The sequence below is a fragment of the Peromyscus maniculatus genome, chromosome 4 (assembly GCF_049852395.1).
Source record: "Peromyscus maniculatus bairdii isolate BWxNUB_F1_BW_parent chromosome 4, HU_Pman_BW_mat_3.1, whole genome shotgun sequence".
In the NCBI taxonomy this organism is placed as follows: Eukaryota; Metazoa; Chordata; class Mammalia; order Rodentia; family Cricetidae; genus Peromyscus; species Peromyscus maniculatus.
Window position 1 is genome coordinate 56,663,929 of NC_134855.1, and position 26,686 is coordinate 56,690,614.

At 39.7% G+C, this 26,686-nt stretch overlaps 1 long non-coding RNA gene across 1 annotated transcript; it reads right to left on the bottom strand.

Annotated features, from left to right (window-relative positions):
- Positions 1–1,645: 1,645 nt before the first annotated feature.
- Positions 1,646–25,381, bottom strand: LOC121828710 (uncharacterized). The gene is made up of 4 exons (XR_013050323.1): positions 25,290–25,381; positions 3,728–4,726; positions 2,455–2,525; positions 1,646–2,023 (listed from the first exon to the last, which is right to left on the bottom strand). It is a non-coding gene; the product is annotated as an uncharacterized LOC121828710 (long non-coding RNA).
- Positions 25,382–26,686: the final 1,305 nt, after the last annotated feature.

A 26,686-nucleotide genomic window follows, 5' to 3' on the forward strand; every position in this document is an offset into this window, starting at 1 on the left:
AGAATGAAAGTCATGTCTCAAATATTTGTTTGAATCAAACCTATCACTAAAATAGCACGGTTGATAGTATTTGAAAGTCTTAGAGGCCTGACGACATCATTGGACATGCATCTCCAACCAGTCCTGAGTGTCTTCAACATTCACATCATACTGGAGTGAACATGTCCACTCCTCTCCATATACACCTCTGTCTTGCCTAGCTTCATTCTGTGGTGTTGGGACCAAACTACAAGAAAATGCAGAAAGATGGAAGGGATGAGCTCATAGAAAAAGAGGAAAGGTAAGCGTTCTTTCATCTTACATAGTTTTTAAAGATAGCTATGGGCCTGGGAGGATGGCTCAGCTGACAAGAATGTTTTGCTGTTCAAAGATGGAAACCTTGGTTAAATCCCAGCATCTTCTTAGAAGGCCAGGTGCAGTCCAACATGCCTGTGACTCCAGGGTTGGGGGTGGAGAGAACAAGACAGGAAAGATCACAGGGGACTGTTGGTTTCTGGTCTAGCTCCAGGTTTGGTAACATAGCTTGTCTTAAGAGAATAAGGTGGAGTTATAGTGCAGGACACACATGTGAATATATCACACATACATACATATATGTACTCATGCACACCCGCACAGGTGCACACATGTACACACATGTGTACATACACACACACACACACACACACACACACACACACACACGTATGGGCTCTGCAAAAAATGAAGAAACTAAAACCAACCAAGGTATAAAAGGGAAGTCCTACTGTCTTCAGTAGACTAAGAGAAACCGTAAATGGAATGTTTTACATTTGATAGTCTACATTGCTAAAAGGTGTGTGTTCTCCCCAATATAAGCAACACAGCATGTTAACAGCTCAAGATGGATAAAAGTAAAATGGGATTCTTTGTGAGGTAGAGACTACATTGGAAAACAATCAGGCAGAGCTGTAAAAGTGGTCATCAGCGATAGAGAGGAAAATTATTCCCCATTAGAAGAGGCAGAACCAAATGACAAGTTCTTTAGCTTGGGTAGGTAACTAATTGGGAACCCTAGGCTGTATCTTACCGTTTTATTTCCTAATATGATAACTTGGTTTTTGTAAATAAAAGTCTATACAATTCAGCAAACATCCAAAAGAGAGAATGGGGAAAGCTTTATTTACAATTTTCACTACCAAAATAATTAGCTTCTGATCTTTCTGTGACTCTGAATAATCCAGCCATAAAAATAAGTTACCAGGACAAATAGTCCCCTTTTGAAAAAGAGGTATACCCTAAATTACACAGAAAAGAAAAATTTCCCATGGATAAATGTCTAAAACATTACATGCATAACAAGGAAAGAAAAGTTCTCTCTCTCTCTCTCTCCTCTCTCTCTCTCTCTCTCTTTGGTTTTTCAAGACAGGGTTTCTCTGTGTAGTTTTGGTGCCTGTCCTGGAACTCACTCTGTAGACCAGGCTGGCCTTGAACTCACAGAGATCTGCCTGCCTCTGCCTCTGAGTGCTGGGATTAAAGGCGTGTGCCACCACCGCCCAGCGAAAAACACTTTCTATCAGCATGAGAATCTGGAGTGCTTTTATGCAAGCATGACAATGTAAAACAATGTAAGAAACATCAATAAATTTCTAAACCTTCCAAATTCAGATAATGGAGACAAGTCCTTGTGGGGGGAAAAATATCCTTGTTTATTCCATTAAATAACAAAAGTTCATATTTGCCACTTCGTGTTTTATCATGCAGGCACTATAAAAATAATATTTTTACTCACACAGTTGTAATAGGGCCAACTAAAGAGTCTTACAAACTTGCACAGTTACCATGGGACACCGAGCCCTATTGATGTCCTCAGTGTCTGGTGAAACACATATCCCCACACAAACATCTTGTTGGTAGGTTTTGAATGGTGGGCTTCACTTTAGATTTTTCTGTTTTGTTTTGTTTTGATTTTCATAACTTTCAGACTTTAAGAAACTCTTTATCCTGATACTGCATTTGCTGCTTTTGTTCTGTTGTTGTTTTTCCCAGGTCTCATGGAAGTAAACTGAAAATTAAAATGGATATAGTTAAGATATGCAATGTGCTGTGAGGATGTGTTATGCAAGTCAAACCCAGCAGCCTATTATTACCTATTGCTTCAGATCCTTTCCACCTCCGATCTACTTTCAGCAAACTTTGAGTACATTACATCCATATATATGGCTCTCAAAAAGGAGAAAATTTTAAATATTTAGACTTTGTTAAGTGAAATAAGCCTGACACGGCAATACAGGCCTGGGATGATATCATGTATATGTGGAACCAAAGTCAAACTCACAGAACCATACTAAATGTGTTTATCATGGGCCAATGGGTTAAGGAAGGCTCACTCAGGATTTTGTTGTTTTGTTTTTAGTATAATTCTGTCTTGGTTATTGTTTCTGTTGCTGGGATAAGACATCATGACCCAGGAAGAAAAGGGTTTGTTTTGCTTACATGTCTAGATCATCGTCCATCATGGAAGGAAGTCAGGGCAGGAACTCCAGGCAGGAACCTGGAAGCAGGAACTGAAGCAGAGGTTGTGGAGAACACTGTTAACTGGCTTGTTGCCCATGGTTCACCCAGCATGCTCTCTTATGCATCCCAGGACAACCTGCCCCCAAGTGACACCACTCACAGTGGACTGAGTCCTCCCATATCAATCATTAAGAAAATGTGCTATGATCTACCTACAGGCCAATCTGATGGAGGCATTTCTCAGCTGAGAATCTTTGTTCCCAAATGACTCTAGATTACATCATTAATATAAAACTCACAAGTACAGATGGCTTTAGTGTTTACAGCAGCAAATGCACTCAGGTGCTTCCCCCTCCCTCCAGTGCTGAGCCTCTAACTCAACTACTCACTGATGGTGAGCAGGTGTTTTACCACTGAACTAGGTTCTTAGCCCTCAAGTGTTTTTGAGACTTGCATTAGTTTTGCTAGAGACCCACTGACAGAAAGAGGTACATTGTCTAACCCAAATTTAAAGGACAACAATAAACCAGATTCCATTATTTTTTTATGAAAGGAACTACACAAACCATACAGCTATTGTTTGCAATTTTCCAGATGTGGCTAGACTTTACCCATCTTTATATTTTGTACCCTCGGTGTAGTTTTTATTGCCAATGAATCTTATTGTTTTTCTGTGTATTTTTACACACATTTTGTGCTCTGTCATCCTATTCCATACCATGAAAATCACTCTCATTTCTTTTTTTTGAAAAAAAAAAAAAAACTACTTAGATTCATATTCTTTCCTGTAGCTGAAAGTTTTTCTGTGCCTCGGCCTGCCCGTAGTTGGGACAAATCTTTCCCACTCACATCCCCCAAGTAAACACACAGAGGATTATATTAATTAAAACTGCTTGGCCATTAGCTCAGGCTAACTACTGACTAGCTCTTACACTTAAACTCAGCCCATTTCTGTTAATCTATATATGGCCACGTTTTTCCATGGCTTTACCTGTGTGTCATGACATACTGCTCCCTGGATGGTGGGCTGGTGTCTCCTGACTCAGCCTTCTTCTTCCCAGAATTCTCGTTGTTTGCTTATCCTGCCTATACTTCCTGCCTGGCTACTGGCCAATTAGCATTTTATTTATCAACCAGAGCAACACATTCACAGCATACAGAACAACCCACAGCACCTCCCCTTCATCCAAAGTTCTTCTGTAACTTTGGGGCATCCATCCTCAGCCATATAGGCCTAGAGTCTCTCAGTCACCTTTCTCTGTGTCCTGTAGAATGTCTGACAGTTTCTTCCGAAAAGCAGGAACTTGAAGGACCATCACACCTTGCAAAGATCAGTGGTCACCTTCCTATGTGTCTTCCATGTCCAGTTGATACAACATTTTGTTAGCAGTCCAGGCAAGAACAGTTTCTTGCCCAAATGGCTATTTTTGCCAAGAAGAAGATAAACTCTATATGGAGTGTCTTCAATACCCATCTTTCTCTCTGAAATAAATTGGTGCTGCCAGGAGCAGACAAGTCTCATTGTCCAGAAAGTCTAAGTTTTTAAAACATTTTAAATGCCATATTATGTAGGTCTTTGAAGTGTTTGAAGATTATCTACCTAATTGAAATATATCTATGTATACCTAGAAAACTTAACATGACTATAAGTTTGACTATCATAGAAGACTAATTATTAATCTGTATTTCTTAATTATCCGTTACAGTTTAAATGAGCTGCACAAACATAATACCTTAAACAAGAGTAGAATATATAGAGTATAGCAAAATTAACTTTAAATTTGAATCAATAAACTAAAATCTATACCAATGTAAAACATTTTAAACAAGCTGCTCTTTAAAAGTAGGTTCAACAATCCATCCTTTTATCCTATCATATCATATCCTATATTTCCATATCATATCCCCCTTTCTTCTTTTAGAAAGATATTGACTATGACCAATAACAATTTGTAACCAACAACCTAAACAAAAACAAACATCCATATTCCATTTTATGGGAATGTGAGCATAGTTTTCTAGGCTACTTCCTACTGATAGAGGGCACTGTATTCTTATTAGTCTGTGAGACTGTATTCTCTGAGCCAGTTGCCTTCAAGTTGATTTTGGATGTTGGATGATCTGGGCCATGGTGTCATTGGAGACCTTTCAGGGATCTTGACTGGTCAAACCATAGCAGCCTGGAAGCAATCCACAGGTTCTCATCTTCTGTGGAAACAAAAGCAGAACCTCTTTTCCAAAGCAACGTATCCTGAAACATAGATTTTGAAATCAAGATATCTTTAAAATATACATATTGATTTAACTTAGCAGCTTTTACAATCAAATGTCTTTCTGCAGTTAAAAGTCCCAAAGACAACACAATCCAGATTCTCTGTGAAATAGCCATCTTTATGTGGCTTATTTTTTGTATTACCTTTACTGTCTCTTTAAAGACTTTATTTTTTAAAACTATCTTTATATAGCTATCTATATTCCTTTTCCTCTCTCTTCCAAGCCTATGTATATTTTTACACATATTGTAAACCATTTAGAGGTTTATTTAATCTGAATCTGTTTTATTGTGAATCTATTGCTTTAAACTGCAGCATTACTAGGACTGAAATAGCAGTTTGGGCTGCTGGCTCTGCCCACCTCAGCTTCCCAACATGGCAGAACTACTTTTACCACAAGTTCTGGGAACCAAGCTCATAGCCAGCTCTGGAATGCAGTGGTTCTATGATTCCATCCACAAGCATATAGCCCAGAAACCTTTTTTTTTTTAACTATCAAAGACTAAATCCACTATTCATCACACTGTGTAGCTTGCAGATGCCACTGTGTACGGTGGCAGGACTCTGCCATGCTGCACTCAAGCCCATATGCTATGAATCTGCCATACTGTAGCTCAAGTTTGCACGTCACGGTGTCTCTGTACCTTGGCATCTCTATATCTCAACCTGCATGAGATATAAAGTAGAAAGCTGGTTTTGGCTCCATTATTGTACGTTTAGAAGCCCTTTTTAAACTCTTTTAGACCTTATGGAAATTTGAGAGCCCCGCGTTGGTATGCCAAGTGTAGCTAGAAGTTTCTCTGGTTCTGCCTGGGTCTTGCAGTTCCATGGCCTGCTTATAAAATAATCACCTAGAAGCTTATATTAATTAAAACTGCTTGGCCATTAGCTCAGGCTAACTACTGACTAGCTCTTATACTTAAACTCAGCCCATTTCTGCTCATCTATATGCGGCCACATGTTCAGTGGCTTTATCTGTGTGCCATTACATGCTGCTCCCTGGACGGCAGGCTGACATCTCCTGGCTCAGCCCTTCCTCTTCCCAGAATTCTCCTTGTCTGCTTATCCCACCTTTACTTCCTGCCTGGCTACAGCGTTTTATTAAACCAGTGTACAAAAACATTATCCCACAGAACTTTCCTGTTGCACCAGAAAACTGATTTCATCTAGGGTGAATCTGTGTGTGGATTGGTGGTTTGGTTGTTCTTAAAGTGTAAAGTGCTAAGGATGCACTAATTACTACAGTGTGCTTGTTATTATTTTATGTTTCCTCACTGTCATTACTTTCTCCTAAATTCATCTTACTCTTCTCAATTAGTTGTAAGTTTATTATTGCTTTTTTCATAAGGTGTGGTGATATTTAATTTGTGTGGAAATGTGATTTTATGTGTATGTTTGCCTGGAGATCAGAGGTCATAGTAAGCCATAACTAGAAGTCAAGCAGTGGTAGCACACGCCCTTAATCCAATCACATGGCAGGCAGAGTCTCTGTGCAGTCAAGGACACAGCCAATCATGGTGACACATGCCTTTAATCCCAGTACCAACCATAGAGGCCTGAGGTCTGTATAGACAGGCAGTGATGAGGAAGTGATGTGGCTGGGCTTAGAGCCAATGAGAAGGCAGAACAGGAAGGCAATAAAGGCACAGGTTAGACAGGAAGAAGCTCTCTCTCTTGGGAAGCTATGGTGAGTTGTGGTAAGCTAAGGTGGCTACTCACTATTTCTCCGATCTCTTCGGCTATTTCTCTTGTATTTGGCTCTGTGTTTCTTATTTAATAAGACTGTTTAGAAATTCGTCTACAATAAGGTTCATTTGAAAATTGAGCTGGGTATAATGACAGATGTCTTTAATTCCTGCACTCACTGCAGAGGCAGACAGATCTTTGTGAGTTCAAGGCCAGCCTGGTCTACAGAGTGAGTTCCAGGACAGTCAGAGCTACACAGAAGAAACCCTGTCTCAAAAAAATTTATAATCTGACAGTTTCATACATTTTTCTAATGCCTGTCCATCATTTTCACCCAGTATTCCTGTCTCTTGTCCCCTTCCTTCTCCCTCTGAAACTCTTCCATTCTGAGGTCCCCTCCCTACTCTCATGCCTTCTTTGTATGAGCCACTGATTTTAACTGGAGTGTCTTGCCCAAGCAAGAGTGTGGGGTTACTTACTGAAGCAAGAACACCTTACCAGCAGCTACACCACTGAGGAAAATGACACCCTCCCCAGGGCAACCATTAATTGCCAACTGAGGTTTAGTTTAAGATAGTTTCTATTTTGAATGTTTGTTTCACACTTCTGCTCTTTGCAGTTTCCTTACTCCATCTGGTTGTCAAGCTCAGAAGTGAGTTTATAATGTATTTTAATATTTGTTTATAGTCGTGACCAATGGGCTTATGAAGCACTAAGGCCTTGGATCCCAAGGGCGGTTTGTCTCAGTTCCTCACAAGTCCTCTTGCTTCTCTAGTGCTCATCTCCCTGAGGGCCCCAGGCAGGAAGTCATCCGCAAGGAAGAAGATAGCCAAAAGCTTTCTTTTTTTTTTTTTTATCTTCTTCAAATGTCTGTCATCAATGGAAGCAGGCACCCTACTTCACAGTACCAAGGACTAAATGCCAGGCCCTGATCATTAGCGTCATAGACTCACTCACATTATTTCTGACTGTCAATGAGCCATGGAGATGTTTATGTTCTGTGTTCTACGAGTGACTTTTACATTTTGCCTGTGAGTGTACACTAGATGAAGTTTATTATGCATGAGTTTATCACCTGATTGACCAGAGTCCCATACTAGTTTAGCAAAGCATCTTATACTAAATCAGAAGTTCATGTTATAAATACCTAAAAGAGGCTTAATCTCATTAGTCTTTGGGGAAATATAAGTCCAATTTATAATAAGATACAACCACACAGCTATTAGATTAGTCAAAATTAAAGCTGATCATATGAAGTGAAGATGATGTTGGCAGGAATGAAAATCAATAATTCCACCCTGCAAGTGAATTGCATGCATTTGGAGAGACAGACACTTCCTCGTGAACATTTATGATATCTTTATTTGTAATAATTAACAGTGAAAACAGCTAAAATACCTAATAACTGATGAATGGAAGAGGAAGTGACTGTGTATACACAATGAAATGCTACATTGCCGCAGAAAAGGACAAAGCAATAACTCTTCTCCAGCATGATAACTCAGAATAGTTATGCTGAATGAAAGAAATTAGGCAAGAAGGATTCATACTATGTCCTCTAGTTAGCCAGTTTCTAAAAATCGTAAGCTATAGGAACAAAGTTGAGACAAGTGGTTGTTAGGATATAGGTGCAGGAAATGGGGAGAGTAAGAGGGAGATTACAGTGTCATGGGAATGTTTAGGGGAGATGCGTCTGTTCATTATAGGCCTGGTCTCACAATATGCACATGTCTAAAACTTCCCAAGCAGTGTGCTTTAAATATAATAAGTTTATTTTATGCCAGTTACACCTCAGTTATGCTATTTAAAGAAATAATTTGATAGTATTACACACTTAGGAACTGATTTCACTTTAACATACCAGTTTCATTTAAAAGACAATTGTAATATTGATAAAATGTTAATGATGACAATTAACATTTAATTGTCACTTTGCAAAGCCAGTGATTATGCAAAGCATCTTACTTAGGTCATCTCATTTTATCCCCTTCAACAAGCACATCAGTTTGGTAGTACTAATGACCTCATTATACAGATAAATAAATTGGAGTTTGGGAAGACTAAATATAGCTTATCCAATAGTCACACACATGGTCAGTGACAGAAATGTGTTGTGGCTCAAGGGTCCAAGCTCTTTACATCCTCCTGAATGAGGTGGGAAAGACATTTTGCCTTGCTGGCTTTCCTTCATCCAGGTTCTGAACACTCCAATTTTTAACTGCTCCCTATGGCAAAGGTCTTTAATCCAGTTCCCATAAAGCCAGTTCTCAGCATCAGAAAAGCACACAACCTTTGGGTTATACTTTGTGAGGTTACAAATACAGGGGAAAAAAATGTGGAAAACTTTGGAATGCTCTGGTTAGGTGAAAAATCTTATAACCACGTTCGTTGCTTGTAGGAACCAAGAGTATTGTAAATACCTCCTATCTACGAAAGTATGCTTTCTGGTGGGTTGTAATTGATCATTTCCCTGTAAATAATGACATGCCCTGCCCCCACCCCTGACCCTTTGACAGACTTCCATCCACACATCTCTTGATTTCAGCTTCTCTCATCTGGCTGTAAATTGTCTTTTGTAATGATTGTAACATCTACTGATTCTCAAGTTATTGGGCTTAAAGTCCTCGTGTTGTCTGATATATTGTCTGTGTTCTGACAAACAAAGCTTGCCTGGAGATCAGAGGGCATAGCTAGCCACTAGTTAATCATAGAGGCCAGGCAGTAATAGCACTTGGGAAAAGGAAGCAGGAAGATCAGGAGTTCAAGACTATCCTGAGCTACATGAGATCGAGCCAGTCTAAAAGAGAAACAGAGCCAGGCAGTGGTGGCACACACCTTTGATTCCCAACACTTGGCATCTCAAGCCTTTAATCTCAGCACTAGGGAGGTGGAGACAGGCATATAAGGCTGGTGGAAACAGGATCTCGGGCCCATTCAGTCTAAGGATTTGTAGAAAGAGGAGCCCCACCACCCTCATGCTCCCAACTCAGTCTAAGATTTCTTAGAGGTAAGAAGTCTCTGGTGGCTGGCTGCCCTGCTTTTGAGATCTTTCAGCTCTCACCCTGATTTCTGACTCCAGGTTTTTGTTTGTTAAGACTAATTAGGATCGCACTTCATCCTTGCATGTATTCATTTTATAACATATGAGCATCATGATTTTATCTTTTCATAGGAAGTTCTACTCTTTATAACACATACACATAATTATATGATACAAATAAGTTTTATTAACTTTTCATTATTGAACAGAGCAGTTTGTTATATTTAGTAAGTTCTTCCTAGCTTTGTCGCCTCTGTTTGTATAAGAATTTCATTAGTAAAAGACAATAGTTTCCTTGTTGGATTTTATTAGAAAAAAATAAAGTCCAGGGGCAAAATGTGGGTGAAGTTTTTTTGGTTTGTGGTTTTTTTCCCCCTTTAAAGCAATTATTTTTCTGTAACCATAAAGGCTTGCAATGTTTCAACAGAAGAACAAGAAGAAAGGTAAACTCAGGCTTTTGGTCTGCCCTCTCAGGACACCTACAAAGAAAAGGGAAGTCAAATGTTCCTTGGTTGAACTTAACATAGGAAGATCTGAGTTAGATACATGCTATATGATAACGAGTGTATTAAACACAGATGCTGGAGGCCTTTCTGGATCAAGTCTCCATCCCAGGTTAAGACTGTGGTGTGCAAAACAGAAAGTCAGAGGTTCCTGGTGGACACACTGGTCACTGGAGGTTGGAATTAAATAACTTTGTACCCCAAATCAGAAAAGCATTAATGGTTTGTGATATTTTTAACTACATACTACAAAAGAATACAAATTTGTGAAGTTTTTTATATGAAAAAGAATAAGTGCATTAAGTATGCAGTCTATATAGTAATAGCTAAAAGTATATGAAAACACTGTTCATCCAAATAGAGAAGGCTAAGGAGATGTTAAGACATTAGGTCACTACATAAGTTATGAGCATAGTAATAGACACAGAATAATAGAAAACCACCATTGTTGCTTAAACAAGGCAGGCGTTTTGTGTCACAGCAAACTAACTAGATGTGTGCAGTTCAGGGTTTAGACAGCTGCATGGTGACGTCAAGAACCCAGGCTCTTTCCCTCTCTGTCTCCTGCCACTCTAGCCATTTTGATTATGCTTTTCATCCTTGGTGACCAGGCAATTTTGGTAACCCCTGCCCCCACAATACACATCTGAATTTTGGTAAAGAATAAGTTAGAAGAAGAAAGGAGTGTGTGGGTATTTTAGGACACCTAAAGCTTCTGACACCTCCACAGTGGGCTTCCAGCTGCCCTTTTTCCAGTATGTGTCATGTTGCTAACTCAAATGGCAGGTGGCATTAGGAAATAAGTATTTTCAGTAACACATTTTTTTTTCCCTGAAGAAAATGAGAATTTGTTTGTAAGAGTGAAGAAGAAAATAAAAATTGCTTGGGTAAAAAGCAGTAAATACTTGCCAAATATGATACATTTTTGCTCCACTAAAAAACCTCTTTAAAAAATTATCTTATCCATTACTACTAGTGTGTGTGTGTGTGTGTGTGTGTGTGTGTGTGTGTGTGTGCACGCACGTGTGCATGCAGGCACTCTGTAGATGAGAATGACTTTCAGAGAATAACTTTCAAGAATTGGTTCTCTTCCACTGTGGGTTCTGGGGATTGAACTTGAGTCCTCAGGCTTGTGGGACAATACTTTTACTTGTTGGACCATCTTGCCACACTTCCCCTCCCTCCTAAAGTTCTTACGCTGGAATTCAGTTTCATTCTGATAATCCTGAGGTGGGACCTTTGGGGACTGCTTTTATAAATGCAATCAGTGTATCTGTAAGAAGGGCCAGAGAGTGAGCTCGTTGTCTTTCTATCATGTGGATCTAATGAGAAGACAATAGTCTGTAACTAAAGAGAGGCTCATTGCTAAAAGCTGATCTTAGACTCAGAGCATCCAGAACTGTGGGAATAAATATCTGCATTAGAAGTCGTCAGTCTACAGTATTATGCTACAGCAACCCAAACCAAGTTAGACAATACCACATTCATAATTGACTTTACCATCGAATGCGTAATCTTTATTTAAAAAGAAAAAAGCCTTAAAATAGCAAACTATAAGCTCAGTCTGCTTTAGGTTAAAATATAATGTATCGTGTTACTCGGTAAATTCTGTATTTAAGTTCTCCATATGCAAAGCTGTATGTAATCACAACCTCATGCTTGGGAGGAAACTGCTGTGTTACTTACAAGCCATTTCCAAACATATATAACTAATGAAATCTCAAGCCAAATTTCTCCATCAGTGAAAACAGTAAAATTAAAAACACTCCTCACTGATGATTACATAAGGCTTTCCTGAATACAAGATTAATTTTGGCAGCATTCAAAGATAAGAAAGGGCATGGTTTTCAAAATTTAAAACCATTTAGATGAGGCAATCAAATATAAGGAGATTTTCAACTTAAAACTTATCATTTCAATTTCCTGTCACTCTGAGATAGACTTTTTGTTCTTTCTGATTCTGCTTCTTTCCGAAGGCAGTCTTCACTTTCCCTTACATCTCTCTCATTTTTTAATTGTTGTTCCCTTCTATTCAGAACATTGCTTTACTAAGGACTGTAGAGAGCTTTTTCTCTAAATTGCTCTCTATTCCGGATAACTGTGCTGGAAGATGGGATACTCATCTGTCTGCAAAAAGGCTTTTCATAAATTCCACATGAAGCAAATGCAAAGCAATGAATTCTGTTCAAGGATAAAAAACAGCTGTGCTGAAATAATATGTAAGAGGTCACTGGGAAAATAACCTGTGCATCTAATGTTTAAGCACTGGCTTGTTTAATCGGAATCCCAGGACTGGAAGAGAACGGTTCTTAGAATAGGTTCCTTCTGATGGCTGCTGCTGCTGCTGCTGCTGCTGCTGCTGCTGCTGCTGCTGCTGCTGCTGCTCTCTGGTCTCAGCACTGCAGAGCAGAGTGGAGCCAGGTAGACACCACACAGTTGATGCCTCAGCGTAGCACCCAGAGCATCCTATTGCCTCTACAAAAACACAACAGTTCTCTGGGGAGGGAGGAAGGAAGGGTAAGGAGACAATTGCAGGGCAGATGAGAGCTCTATATTTAGGCACTACACATGTGCATTTTAAATGAATTCAGTGTAAATAGACTGGAATGCTTATTACATGAGTTTAAGTCCATTTACCCTACAATTTATGTCACCAATGACAGGTGTGTGATCATGACCTCCTTTTCTTCTTTTCTCAAAGCCAAGACAAATGCCTGTTTGGCATTGATGGGACCTGGTAAATCACATACATCTAATCAGAGATAGTTTTAAATTTAGCCAAATTTGGCAACACTATAATGTTGTATCCTGCTAATGACAATAAAATTTGTTTTAACTATGAGAAAGATCATTTGGTGATGTATTAAGGATCTTTAAAAGGCATAGTAGGGCAGTGGTGGTTCACATCTTTAATCCTAGCACTCAGGAGGCAGAGGCAGGTGGATCTCTATAAGTTCAAGGCCAGCCTGGTCAACAGAGAGAATTTCAGGACAGCCAGGACTATACAGAGAAAATCTGTCTCGATAAAACTGAGACAACAATGACAAAAGGCATCTGATTACCTCCTTTGAATACAGTAGCTTTATGTAGAGATATGTTTATCACAGCATATTTATTTAAAAAAAGGAAAGTAACCTAAATTAATAGATTTGGGGATATAGTCTAATATGTTTAAGGTCAAAGATGGGGTGAAAGAGTGTGTGTGTGTGTGTGTGTGTGTGTGTGTGTGTCCCCTGAATTTTGAAATTATAAGATCCATCACAGAAAATTATTGAAAGGAAATTCTACCATGAAGTAGCTATAGATATATAAGGAGATTATATCCTTCTGAACAAATCCTGAATACATGTCTGATTAATCACTTTGAATGAATTCCTAAGTATACACATGATCAAACATGAGGCATGTTGTGATTTTAGTATTTTCTATCAAGTTTTCAGAGTCATCCAGCCAGGAGCTGTCACACATGCTTAAGTCTCAAATGCTCTGAAGGCTGAGGCTGGAGGATTTCCCCAGCCCAGGAATTCAAGACAGCATGAGCAGCATATAGATACTCTGTCTCAAAGAAGCAAATTAATCAAAGCAAAGAAAAGCAAAACACATAGTTACCCTGGAGCATAACATGAATCTATCAGAGGCAAAGTAATTTCTCACCTACACACACCTCACTTGCTAGGAACCTATATTAAATGTGTTATAAAAATACACATGATGAATGTCTGAATATAGAATATTAGCAATGTTAGTACATGAAATAGAACATCCCTTCCCTTAGCAGCAACTGTTAGAAGTCTATAGAACCAATGTGAGACATATCCATAGACCAAGGAACTGTTGCTCTTCCTTTCTTCAACTGATTGGAAGCTGTTTCAAACCAAATGTGGCAGCATCCACCTCACATTAGTCGTTCCCCTCAAACCTACCCCATCTCATTCTTATTTTCTGCTGGGGGTGGTAATATCTTTCCTCACACTTGAGGCCCTGGGCTCATCTTTTTGACACTCCTTCTTGACCATTGAATTAGGTTACCATACCCTCAGATTCTGTCAGTCTGTCCTCTGTCCTCATGTGTCCACTCCTACAGCTCCTACCCTAGAGTGGGTTTTTATTGCATCTTTTAACATGTATACTGAGCACCCATTTTTTCTGCACAAGGCATTATGTCATGATTATGGTATTATAACAACAGTGTCTGTTCTTCATGGAGTTAGGAGTCTAACAAGGCAGACAGAGAGCAAATGACAGATTGTATGGTTAATCATGTAACAACAGTTACCATGATGTTTCACAGTTGCAGAACTAAGAGCTAGCTGTAAGAACTAATACTTGGAGAGACAGATGTAGTCTGGAGAGCTCAAGCGAAGAGTTTGTAGGGAAGTGCCTTTACCTGGAGCTCAGAATCTGTGGCATTAGCTTAAAGGCAGCGGGTGGGTGGGGGTGGAAAAATCTAGACAAGAAGACAATGTGTTTAAAGAAACTGAGGAAAGAAAAAAACGAGCATTTCAGACACAGAGGCAAAGCTAGTTTTGATGCAAGGCAGAGAAGAACAGCTTTCTCGTGAGCTGGCAAGGCAGAGAGATCTACTAGGCACCTCTTGTGGGTTAGTACTGGACCATAGCCCCCAGCTAATCTGAAATTGGCCTCTGCAGTTCCCGGGCATGCCCTCCCATGGCTCTGACCCATTCCAACAGGATTTATTTTTTCTGAAAGATCTGTTGATACACATTGGCTTCCTTTCTAAAACAAATGGGTAACAGGAACAAAATCCAAAACTGATCTCATGGTACTTAACTGCTGCCTGTGAACCTAAGGAGACACCTTGGGCTTTGGAATAGGCTGAATTATATTCTCCCAAATTTATATATTGAGGTTCTGATCTCAGACTGTGACCGTATTTAGAAACAGAGTTGTTAAGGTCAAGGTCACACTGGCAGAGGACAGACAGCTAATCTATATGACAGTGTCCTTAAAATGAGAAATGTGTATACACACACAGAGGATGCCAGATGAAGATTGGTTTTATCACATAGCAAGAAACTACAGAATCTTAAAAAGAAGCCTGAAACAGACCATTAACCTTCAATAATCCTAACTGTTTGTAACATAGAACACCTCTCTCCAATGGTGTCAAAGTTTTGAATGAATATAGGCCTCCCTCAAATAGAATTAGAAAATTTGATTCTGAGATGCTACTCAATAGAAAACATAAGTAATCCAAGTATCTGAGAGAGATTTTTGTAACTCATAAAATGCTTGAGGTTGAATATTTTGTAAAAGAAAAAATTCACTACACTTTCTGTGGTTGGAAAGTTCAACCAGTAGGACACTGGTGTCTATTAATTGAGCTTCTGATTGTGTCATAGCATGGGACATAAGCAGAAAGGGAAATAACCCAGTGCAGAAGGGACCAACATGTAAAATGTCCTTACTTAATAATGGCCCTTTTGGCTAAGTCTGATAGCACAGGCCTTAGGCTGAGGTGGAAGAATCATGAGTTCAAGGCCAGCCTGGATTACATGAGATCCTATCTCAAAAAGTAAACTAAAATAATAAATAAGCAAAAAGAAGTCTAGGGATAGAATTCATTGCCAGAGCCCTTTACTAACATGAGTGAGGTCTTACAGGTATAATCCCTAAGCACCTCAAAATTTGAAAAAAAAGGCAAGCTTGTTTTAGGAGAACTGATTGAGGCACACAAGAGTTACTCACCCTCAGAAAATGATAATCAATCCCTTCAAAGTAATGGCAGGGTCAGGGCCACCATGATTTACTCATCTCCCATTAGACCTTCATGTCTTGTCTCCACTACCTCAGGAAAAAAAAATATTTAACAACCATGCAACACACAATAGATATTTGCCTTTCCTATAAGAAGTTGAGTCCTACCGCTAAATTTGATGGAAGAAAGTGGAGATAATAACATACATTTGCTTCGAAGCAAGACTGAAGTGCCTGTCATCATTCAGACCTGGGCAGTAATCTGCTACTTTGCTCCATGTCTGTATCTGAAACACAGAAAATGTTTTTGATGGACATCTCATGAGGAGCTCTCCCATGAGCCCTACCATCTTCTGTCCACACCCTGAGTAGCAATCACTTCCCCTTGGTTGTACATGGGACTTAGTAAGGCACTTTTAAGAAATATGGTGGGACAAAAGTAATGTTATATTGCTTCTGATAGTGTAATATAAAAAGTCCACTGCTCTGTCTCGGACACTCCTGCTCAGTGTCTTGTTCTTCCTCACTTGAACTGCTTTCGAGGTGACAGCAGTCACACTGTGAGGCAGTCCTGTGAAAAGGCCATGTGAGTGGTGCTGGAGGTGGACCTTTTGAGGATTGCTAAGTCTTCTCTAAGTGAGACTATGGCTCTGCCTGGCAGCTGGACCCACCGCAATAAGTGACCTCTAGCTAGGTATCCAGCCAAGTCACTTTCAGATTCCTATCCCACAGAAACTATGTGAGGTGATAAATATTTTTTAGCTTCAGCCACTAAGCTAATTTGTTACAGGGTGATAAACAAGCATTATAACATTATATTCACCCATTTTTCTTTCTGTGTAAAATTTTGGTCTAATTTTATTTTGGGGATTGGAATTGGGATTGTTAATTGTATTGAATTTGATCTTCTGAGGAAAAAAATACATCATAACATTGTTTTTTTTTTGGGGGGGAGGGCTGTGGAGATTTCCATAATCAACTTTAGTAAACTACTACACCCATTGTGTTTCTGTGATACATGTAAATTTATTTTTTTTAAATCTTGGTGAAATTCCTAATAATGAAAACTAATATAATATAAAGTACCAAGTAGGTGTACTAGCCCTGACATCAGGCCTAGATACACATATCATAAAATGCCAAGAATTTCATGTGTTTGAAAACACCTTATGTGGTTCATTCCATTTCTCATTGATCCATGTAGAAGCGGCTGCCGAGCCCCTATTACAGCCAACCCTACACTAGGAACGAGGGTATCAATCAACTAGTGTTCATCTTGCCCTGCCAAACTTAGGTCTAACAGGGCGGACATGCCAATAACCATTTTGATAGACAGCAATAAGTGATGGAAATAGCAGTTGGCTCTGGGTACGATTAGTACCAAGGAGGAGCTCAGAAGGATGAGGAAGGGTTTCCCTATGAACCCTTTAGAAGGATAAGCAGGATTTAGTCAAATATAAAAAAGCTTGACGGAAGTGCCTCAAGTAGACGGTAAATATGTGCCAAAGGATAGAGGTGAAAAGGAGTTCAAAACTGTGGGGCACTTGCAACTTAGGGTTGTGAGGGAATGCCAGGCGTACAGCAGTCAGATATGACGCTGGGAACAGAAGAGACCCATTGTCACAGGACAGCTGAGCCCATGAAGAATCACAGTAGTTCCCAGCAGACCAATTACATTAGAATCACCTGAAGCAGAAAAGTCATAGATCCCCACATCCCATCAACGACCGACTAAGTCACACGCTGGGGCTGGGGATTTCCCATTCTACTAGGCACCCAGGCCAGTGTTTGTGAAACTTATCTTACTGTGTGGACCATTTTAAGGGGAAAGCAAAATGTGATTGACTGCAACTAGTATGAAATAAAAAAAAAAAAAATTGGAAGCTGAGAAATTTAAATGTAATAACATTAATTTAAGGTGTGGGATGATGTTGGGATGATGTTCCATGCTGGGCAAAGCCCCTGCTCCCACCTGCTGCTAGAGAGTTATGCTCTCAGAGTCCAGTCTGTCTACACTATACTTCACATGGCAACTTGGCTCATCTGCTATTTTTCCCCTTCGCATAAACAGCTGTGAATTTTAATGTATATGGCCCATTTGATGTTATTTGACCTTCACTTAAGAATTTCGAGGGTGTTAAGTCCATGTACTCCTTAGGATTGGGTTCAGATGAAGTGACAGAAAGTCCAAACGACATGGTTATGCAGAAGAGACGCTATGACTGTCTCATAGGAGGTGGGAACGATGACATGGTCTGTTGTAGCCCACACCATGTCGGGCATCCGGGACCCTCGTATGCTTTCTTACTCCTGTGCCTAACTGGCCTTTTACATGTCAAATTGCTCATGAAATAAGAAGGTGACAGTCTACAAAAGCATGAGATTGTGTTCATGTTTTTTTTTTTTTAAGCATCCTTTCTCTAAGGACACTCTCCAGAGACTGCACAAGTCACTTTTGTTTATTTTTTTAATCTATTTTTCTGTTTGTTTTTTGTTTTTGTTTTGGTTTGGTTTTAGACACATTTTCATGTAATCCAGGCCAACAGCACACTCTTGATTCTCTGGCCTGCCAGTGCTTGGACTTCATATAGACATGTGTCACAACATCCAGCAAGCCACGTTTATGTATGACTCTGACCACATTAAGCTGCAAGAGATGCTGAGAATTGCAGTCTCCATCCTGAGAAAGTGAATGTCAAAGTATAGGCAGATTATTTATTCCATTCTTTTATTTTGTCATTAGAGCCCACAACACACCCATACATAGACACACAAACACAGAGACTTACACACACATACATAGACTCACAGACACATACCACACACATAGACACACACACTAACACAGACGGACAGACAGACAAACACACACACACACACACACACACAATACTGTTGTATGATGTCATAAACATAGGATGAACAGGGATATTGAACAAGGTGGTCATGGCATTACAATCGTTCAAGACACTCCTGCTTTCACTGTCTTAGATTGTCAGGGACAAGGACAGAATCTCTAGTTAGTGGAAAAATACAGACCCCCGATAAGACAGGGAACTAGATCTTAAAATCAGGTTGCCTAGCAACAGGACATTGAGTCGGAGCCCTTGACCCTTTCACCCTGTAAACATCCTATACAAACATCCTGTTAGCTTGCCCCACCTTATGCAGATGATAGCTTCTTGCTCCCCCCACCCTGCAGGAACTATATAAACCCTTTTGGAGAAAATAAAGTTGCACCTTGATCAGAATCTACACTTGGTGTATTTTCCTTTGTATCTCCTGTCCCTACATTTCCTCCTTAGGGTGGTCGAGAACCCGTTGTAGCCCTGCAGGTGGGGCATTAGATAATTATGAGAGTGAAAACAAAAATACAGATGTTTTTTCATTGAATCAAGGGAGCCGTTAAAAACCAGACCCCAGTTCGAGCAAACCTGTGAAAGTGAGCACACAGCATGCTCCGATTTGGAAACCAATGATGGAAAGTGTAGAGTCGTCATGCAACTTCTAAGGATGTGCATATTAAGAATAATATTGGTTCTCAAAGTGAGAGAGGCTATGCTAAAATCTCAAAGAGTCTTTTTGGCGATATAATCAGCAGAAAGTGAAGTTTGCTAAGTTCTTTGTGGGATGGAGCAGAAGGAAAGGAGAGAAAACATTCTAGGAAGTATGAATTAAACTGTCTGACAAATCCTACTTCAGAAAGGCTGTGCCAGCAGAACCGTAAGGAGGCACTTAACTATGAAATCTGAGCATGGAGTTCAACATCACTGAAGACTCTGTGAAGGGAAAGATGAATTCAGGGCCTGAGCTAGGAACTGGAGGAGCCAAGCTGGGTTGATTTCTGTTTCCAGGCTCGGACCACAGAGATGCAATTGGTCTTGCGACTGGCCAAGTCGGTGAACTCCCCGGGAGCTCCAGGTCTCACCTGCTCTTCACTCCTTTCCTTTAATTTTTGCCGTGAAGTCACACACTGTTCTACATTCTAAGGAGAGTGTGAGAGCGGAATAAATGTGATGCCTGCTCTGTTTTTGCTAACCCTTTAGAGATGGAGAAAAATGCATGAGTCCATAATGATTGGATTATCAATTGTGCTAAATTGGGCTGCAAATTGTAGCAAAGAGAATGAAGGGGGACACCAGAATGTGATGTGTAAGATTATAACAGGATTTGTATGTACTACTGGAGGGAAAGGTTTTCATTTTAGACTTTTTAATAAGTCTGGTATGTCCCCTTAGAAAAGTGGCTGCAATACAATTGTGTAATGAGAAAGGAGTGCGGAGAAGCTGGCATTACAGTTAAGGATTTGGAGTTCATCAGCATATAATTGTTAGCTACAACCATGAGCCTCCATTTTTCCACAAAAAGAAAATGTGTAAAGTTACCAAATTGTTAATTATCCAGGGTGCTTTTTGAGGCAGATTCTCAGGGCATCTACACCGATTAATTTTATTAAAAAAAAAAATCTGTTACATTTAACATCAGGACAGGATTTAAAAATAATTTCAAGTATTTTTTTAGATCATAATATTAATAACCTTAAAAATTATCCCTAATGGGTCCAGTGTGCTTTTAGAGGTTCTGCTCAGAAACTGTGTGAGACGGAGGCCACGGTTGGTCTTAATGCTCACTGAGCACTGCATGTTACAATGACTGTCCATTTCAGAGATGGGCTTTAGCACTTTCTGTAGTCTGCAGGTTGACTAATTTGCATCTTTCAATTCATTTTCGTCTCCGTGAAATGGCAATAAGCCTTGCATGTGTACAGTAGGGGGGAAGCGCATAAAGCGTGCAATGTATCGTGTGTGACTGCAGAAAAAGATGGGGCTTCCGGAAGCAGGACTCTTTTATTACCCTGAGACTCACTGGTGGGCTGTAGGAGTCGGTAATGCTCATGAAAATGGGATCTTTTGGGATAGAATGATCAATTGTGTGATACTCTTCAGTTAACACTGCTGTTTCTCTCCGGTGTGCAATACAGAAAGGTACTTTTTATTTTTCCTGTGTTGGATTGCAAGGACAAGGGAAAGAAAAAGTGTGGAAACACCAAAAAGAAAAAAAAGCAAGCAATTTAAAATATTATTTCTGCACAGAAACTCAAAATTCTGGAATTACCCAAGATCCCATTAGGCTTTCTGACGCTTTCTAATACTAAGAAATGTAACCACTTACCAATTAAAATGACTAATATTTTTATTATATTGCATCATTTTAATATGAAAGTATTTTTAAATTTTCCCAATTACTTGGGTTCAGTTGGTAAGCTGAAGTAACAATTTCAATTCACATTTCTCCTAACACCTACTACTTAAATATTTCAAGTCTAAGCATATTATGCTGTTATAATTTTAATAAAAGTAATATTAAAACATTGTTAAACAACAGAAAGCTATGAAGCAAACAAAAAATCAATCTCACTAGATGACTGGTTTTTAACTGAATCAAGGAAATGTTATCTGATGGAGAATCTGAGGAGCACCCTCCTCCCTCTGTTTTAAAATAGGAGTAACATGATATAAAAATCTGTCTACTGTTAAAGTAACATCTGCAGTGTCAACTGAGCTAGCTCTTTGTGGCTTACTTCATTATGAATTAGGTTAGTACACAGCCTGTGATCCCGGCATTCCAAGAGTGAGACAAGAGGATCAAAGGGTCAAAGCCAGCCTGGGCTATAGAGGGACACCTTGTCTCAAGTAAACAAATAAACATGAAATGAAGTAGAAAGTTGACTAGTGTTGGGGCTGGAGAGAGAGCTAAGCAAAGGGCATGTGTTGTTTTTGCAAAGGACCCTAGCTTGGTTCCCAGCATCCAGGCCAGTTGCTCACAAGCCCCTGTAATTCTAGCTCCAAGGGATCCTGTGCTCCTAGCCTCCTAGGACACCTGCACTTTTGCACACATGAACAATGTTAAAAAAAATCTCTAAAAAGTTTTATTTTAAGGAAAGTTGGGTAGTGCAATGAGCAGCAGAGAAGGCTCAAGACTGATCAGAGCAAGTCTTCGGTGTCTTTCATTAACGACTTCTTTCTCGTGGACTTCCTGCTAGCCTCAGTGTAGGACTTTGGGATTGATCAAAAGACACGTTCCTTTAAGATTAAATCCAAACAACGGTTTCATTTGTGATATGATGTAGACTAAATAAGTGGCTTTGGAGAGACTTTGAAGCCTTTACAATGTCTTCTCATCTATTCCCTTACTTTTTCCTCTGCATCTCTCTCAGAACAGGAACAATTGGCCAGGTTGTACCATTTCCTCATGGCGTTGTATCCTTTCACTGAACTGAGGGAAACCCATTGGCCAGCTCTGTGACATGGCTTTGACTGTCTGTGAGGTGAACTTTTTCAGTTATTTCGTAGCCAGTCACCTTTCCTCATGAATTGCTTGCTTTTACTTCTAACCATATTCTATTGTGTTATCATTTCCTGGATGATCTCAGTGAAACTTAGGTACGATGGACATTAATGTTTTACAAATATCTTCTTCATGACTTTGAGTCATTGGCTCAATTTTTGTGGTCTCTTTCGATAAATGATGTTTATCATGTGAACAGAATTCTAAATAGTTTTCAACAAATGTCACAGTTTTGTTTCCCATTCATAGTCTTTAATCTACTCAAAGCTTAGTTTTGTGCAGAAGGTGAGGAGGGAATCTAATACTTTCCCCAGGTGTGAAATGCCAGTGTCCTGAAATGCTACTATGTAACACAAGTATCTGGCTGGCTGCTATGCTTGGGGAACAAGCCTGTTTATTGAGTGGGATTTGGATATGTTTATTAAAGTCTGACTTTCCCCCACTGATCTGAACAACTAGCTTGTTCCCCTTGCCTCCTTTTATGTCAAACAGGCTATTTGTCTCTTCATACACCGGCACCATGCTGCCTTGATATAGCTTTCTGTCTTCATATTGGTAGAACTCATTTTTTCAATTTGTTCCTCTTCAAAACTGTTTTGGCTGCTTTTAGACTATTGCCTTTTCTGATGTATCAGATAGTTAACTTGTCAAGGTACATACCAGGATTAAGTCAGGATTTTTATTGGAACTGCAAAGAATTTATATGATAATTTGGAGTGAGTTGATATTTTTATACTATTGAATCTATAATTCATAAATATGGTGAAGTCGTTTTATTTTAGGTCTTATTTGTTATTTCTAAAAATAAGGAACATTTCCACAAATATCTTGCACATATTTTGTTGTATTTATTTCTAATATTTCTTGCAATTCTTTCATGCATTGTAGAACTGTTAAATTATTGTTTTTGATCCATAGGACCATAGGCTATTAATAGTTTTGATTTTTCCATACTAAACTCGAATAATTTGGCTGAAAAGCTAATAATAGAACACTTAAACAGTGATTACACTTACATATATACATGCAATCTTCGTAACTACTGAGTGACTGCAAAGTGGCCACTACTATTATTTTTAAATGTGGAAACTGAGGCAAAGGGGATATTTTTAGACAAACTTGCCCAAATCAATCAAGGAGAGTCAGTACTGAAACTGCCTCTGTACTCTGCAGAGGTTTCTGGCACTGTCATGTTAATAACCACCGAGGAGTAACGGTGGTGTTGATCGTCCCTTTCTTACCTCTCTGTGCCTTGGACTGTGCCTTGCCTTTTTACCAATGCTGCTACACTGTCCAACTCAATATGGAACACAAGCTACCGTGGCATGTCACCTTGTCCTGCTCCTGATTTTAAGTGGGCCAAGATTTTACTGTTCAGATGTCTTTCAATTAAAAAAAAAAAGCATCCTGTGAGAAATCAGGCAATTATTATTATTATCATCATTGTACAAATGCAGGAGGCATTCTATCTGAGAGCTGAAATCAGCAAGCTCAGTATCACACAGCATAAATCTTGAGATAGTGTTTTTCATCTAGATTGATTCCAAATCCTGCATTCTTCTCCAACCAAGAAAACACAGTTGCTGCATACATGAGTGGATGTGTATAAAACCAAGAATTAACATAATTCATGTTCCCTTAGAGTTACTTTCACTTTAAAATGAAATAGTTGAGTCATTTTTAAGATAAAAATTCACATAGACCCTGTCTTAGTTACTGTTCTTTTGCTGTGATGAAACACAATAACCAAAGGGAAGCATTGAATTGTGGGCTTGCTTATGTGTCAGAGTTAATCCATTATCATCATGGCAGAGAGTCTGGTGGCAGGCAGGCACAGTGTTGGAGCAGTAGCTAAGAGCTTATGTCCTGATCTGCGGGTGGCCTGCAGAGGCTGGCCCTGCAGTGAGCTTTTGAAACTTCAAAGCCCACCCCCAGTGACACACCTCCTCCAACAAGGCACACCTCCTAATCCTTCCCAAATGGTTCTCTAACTGAGGACCAGGCATTCAAGCATATGAGTCTATAAGTGCAATCTTCTTCAAACCACCATGGACCCTAACAGTTTACAGAGTGGATAAGGGTAAGATTGGTGTGAACATGGCTGGGATGAGTTGCTCAGAGAAGGACCTCTTAAGTATTACGTCTACCTCAAAAGCTCCATGGGGTGCTTAGGAACCTTCTGGTTCATGTAACAATTTGAAGATGGATATTGAATCTTTCCTGAGTATAAAAATTGCACTATCTCATCTGCTAGAAACTGATAATTACAGACTTTTCTCTTTCCCCAAATTCTTCCCCAGCAGTTATCTGGGCATGGGGTGGGTCAGGGCCATGTAGTCCAGGACTGCTGATGTCAGTCACAGAGGCTGTTTTGTGATGTCTTTGTCCTCAGGACAAATGATCCTCTAGCCCTCTGAAAATAGGTCTACAGAAGGGGAAAAGAAGCCTTCCTAGCTCTCTAACTTTACATTTTTATGCCCCAGTGACAGCTGAGCTAAATAATTAGCTGCTGGCCAAGGGGATGCCTGCACATGTGTTGGGAGAGTCTCAGTTGGTTCTATAGTAGCAGGCTGGGTACACCTTTAACACCAGGGTGGTCAGAGAGTATTTCAATGTAAATGTAGAGTTTTTCCCACATAGTTTATAGTTTCCTGTTAGGAAGAGGGCTTTCTGTAGAAGACATCGTGTGGAAAAAAACAGTTATTCATCAAAACTTCTTAATTGTGTTGACTCCTCTTTTTTGGTCGTTAAAAGGCACAGCCTTCTGAAATCTGTACATCTCTGAATGGGTTACACATTTTATATGTAAGCCAGAATGCTAAAAAAGAAAGCAATCTTATTTAAATTTAAAGTAAACACAGCAGCAATATGATGTGAATATAAACTAAACATCAACAAAAGTGACAGTGCTGAAAAATGGCCCTGAAGAAACAGAGGTCCTAATGAATGTTGCTTCTATGGCAAATCAGAACTTGTCGAGGAAATTAAATTATGGATCTTGAAATCAAAAGATCATCCTAAATTATCTGAGTAGACTCTGCTGTTGTCTCAGATATCTGTTGCTAGAGTTTTCCTGCCTTGCCCACAGTCAGGACAAACCTCTGTCACCCGCCAGTCCCACAGCCGCTCAGACCCAACCAAGTAAACACAGAGACTTAAATTGCTTACAAACTGTTTGGCCGTGGCAGGCTTCTTGCTAACTGTTCTTCTTATAGCTTAAATTCATCCATTTCTATAAATCTATACCTTGCCAAGTGGCTGGTGGCTTATCGGCGTCTTCACATGCTGCTGGTCATGGCGGCAGCTGGCAGTGTCTCTCTCTCAGCCTTCTGCTTCCCAGAATTCTCCTCTCTCCTTGTCCCACCTACTTCCTACCTGGCCACCTACTTCCTCCCTGGCCACAGGCCAATCAGTGTTCTGACCAATCAGAACAATTTGACATACAGACCATCCCACAGCAGATATCCTTGAAAGACGGAGGCAGAGGTTGGACTCTGTAGAAAGCAAGCCATGGGCCAGGCGGTGGTGGCACACGCCTTTAATCTCAGCACTTGGGAGGCAGAGGCAGGCAGATCTTTGTGAGTTCAAGGCCAGCCTGGTCTACAGAGTGAGATCCAGGAAAGGCGCAAAGCTACACAGAGAAACCCTGTCTCAAAAAACCAAAAAAAAAAAAAAAGAAAAAGAAAGAAAGAAAAAGGAAGGAAGGAAGGAAGGAAGGAAGGAAGGAAGGAAGGAAGGAAGGAAGGAAGGAAGGAAGGAAGCCATGACCCTATTTGTTGGAGAGATGTGAAGATTTAGCTCTTAGCTTGGAAGAAAAGGAAGGGGCCATGCTCTAGGTTGGCCAGGCTGCATCTGCAGAGAGGGAACAGCCAGGGAAACAGTTTCTCGAGTAAAGCCTATGTCTACTCCACAGTCCAGCCCTTATTTAACTTCATCCTATGGAACTAATTTCAGCCAGCACATCTATAAAGGACTATGTTTATTGCTTTAAGACACAGTAGCCATGGTGATTTGTTATAGCAACTATACAAAACTAATAACCCATATTTAGGTAATTGGAAAGAAAGATAAGGGGGTAAAAAAAGAAACTGAAGCAAAAATAATTACAGCCAGGCATGGTGGTACATGTCTTTAATTCCATCAATCGAGAAGCTGAGACCAGAGGACTACATGTTTGATAACAGATAGGCTAACCAGCAAGATCATGCCTCAAAACATAATTCAAAATATCACAGAATGAAATTCCAACCCCCTAAGAAACCATATTAATAATTTATAATCTGAAGAATCCTGTTGCTATTTTTATACCAATCTCTTTCTTTCTTATGTGACTCCAAAGCTCATGTACCAGAATTGATCAAATGCATGAAACATGTGGCTTTCATGTTGAGTTGAGTTACATCATGTTACTGGCACTAAATGTTTTTTTACTAGTCCTTGGATAAAGCAAGACAATAAAAATAGTGCAATTTGTCTTTTCAAAACTGAGTTTCTTCTTCTCTGCTATGCTTATATTATCTTTCCCATGGAAAGCTGTATTATAGTCTGTTGATTTCCCCCCCTAAATTGTAAGTAGCAATTATTATAAGGCAGGAGTTTCCACAACTAGCATTTAGCATTAACATACTGTTTGGAAATTTTAG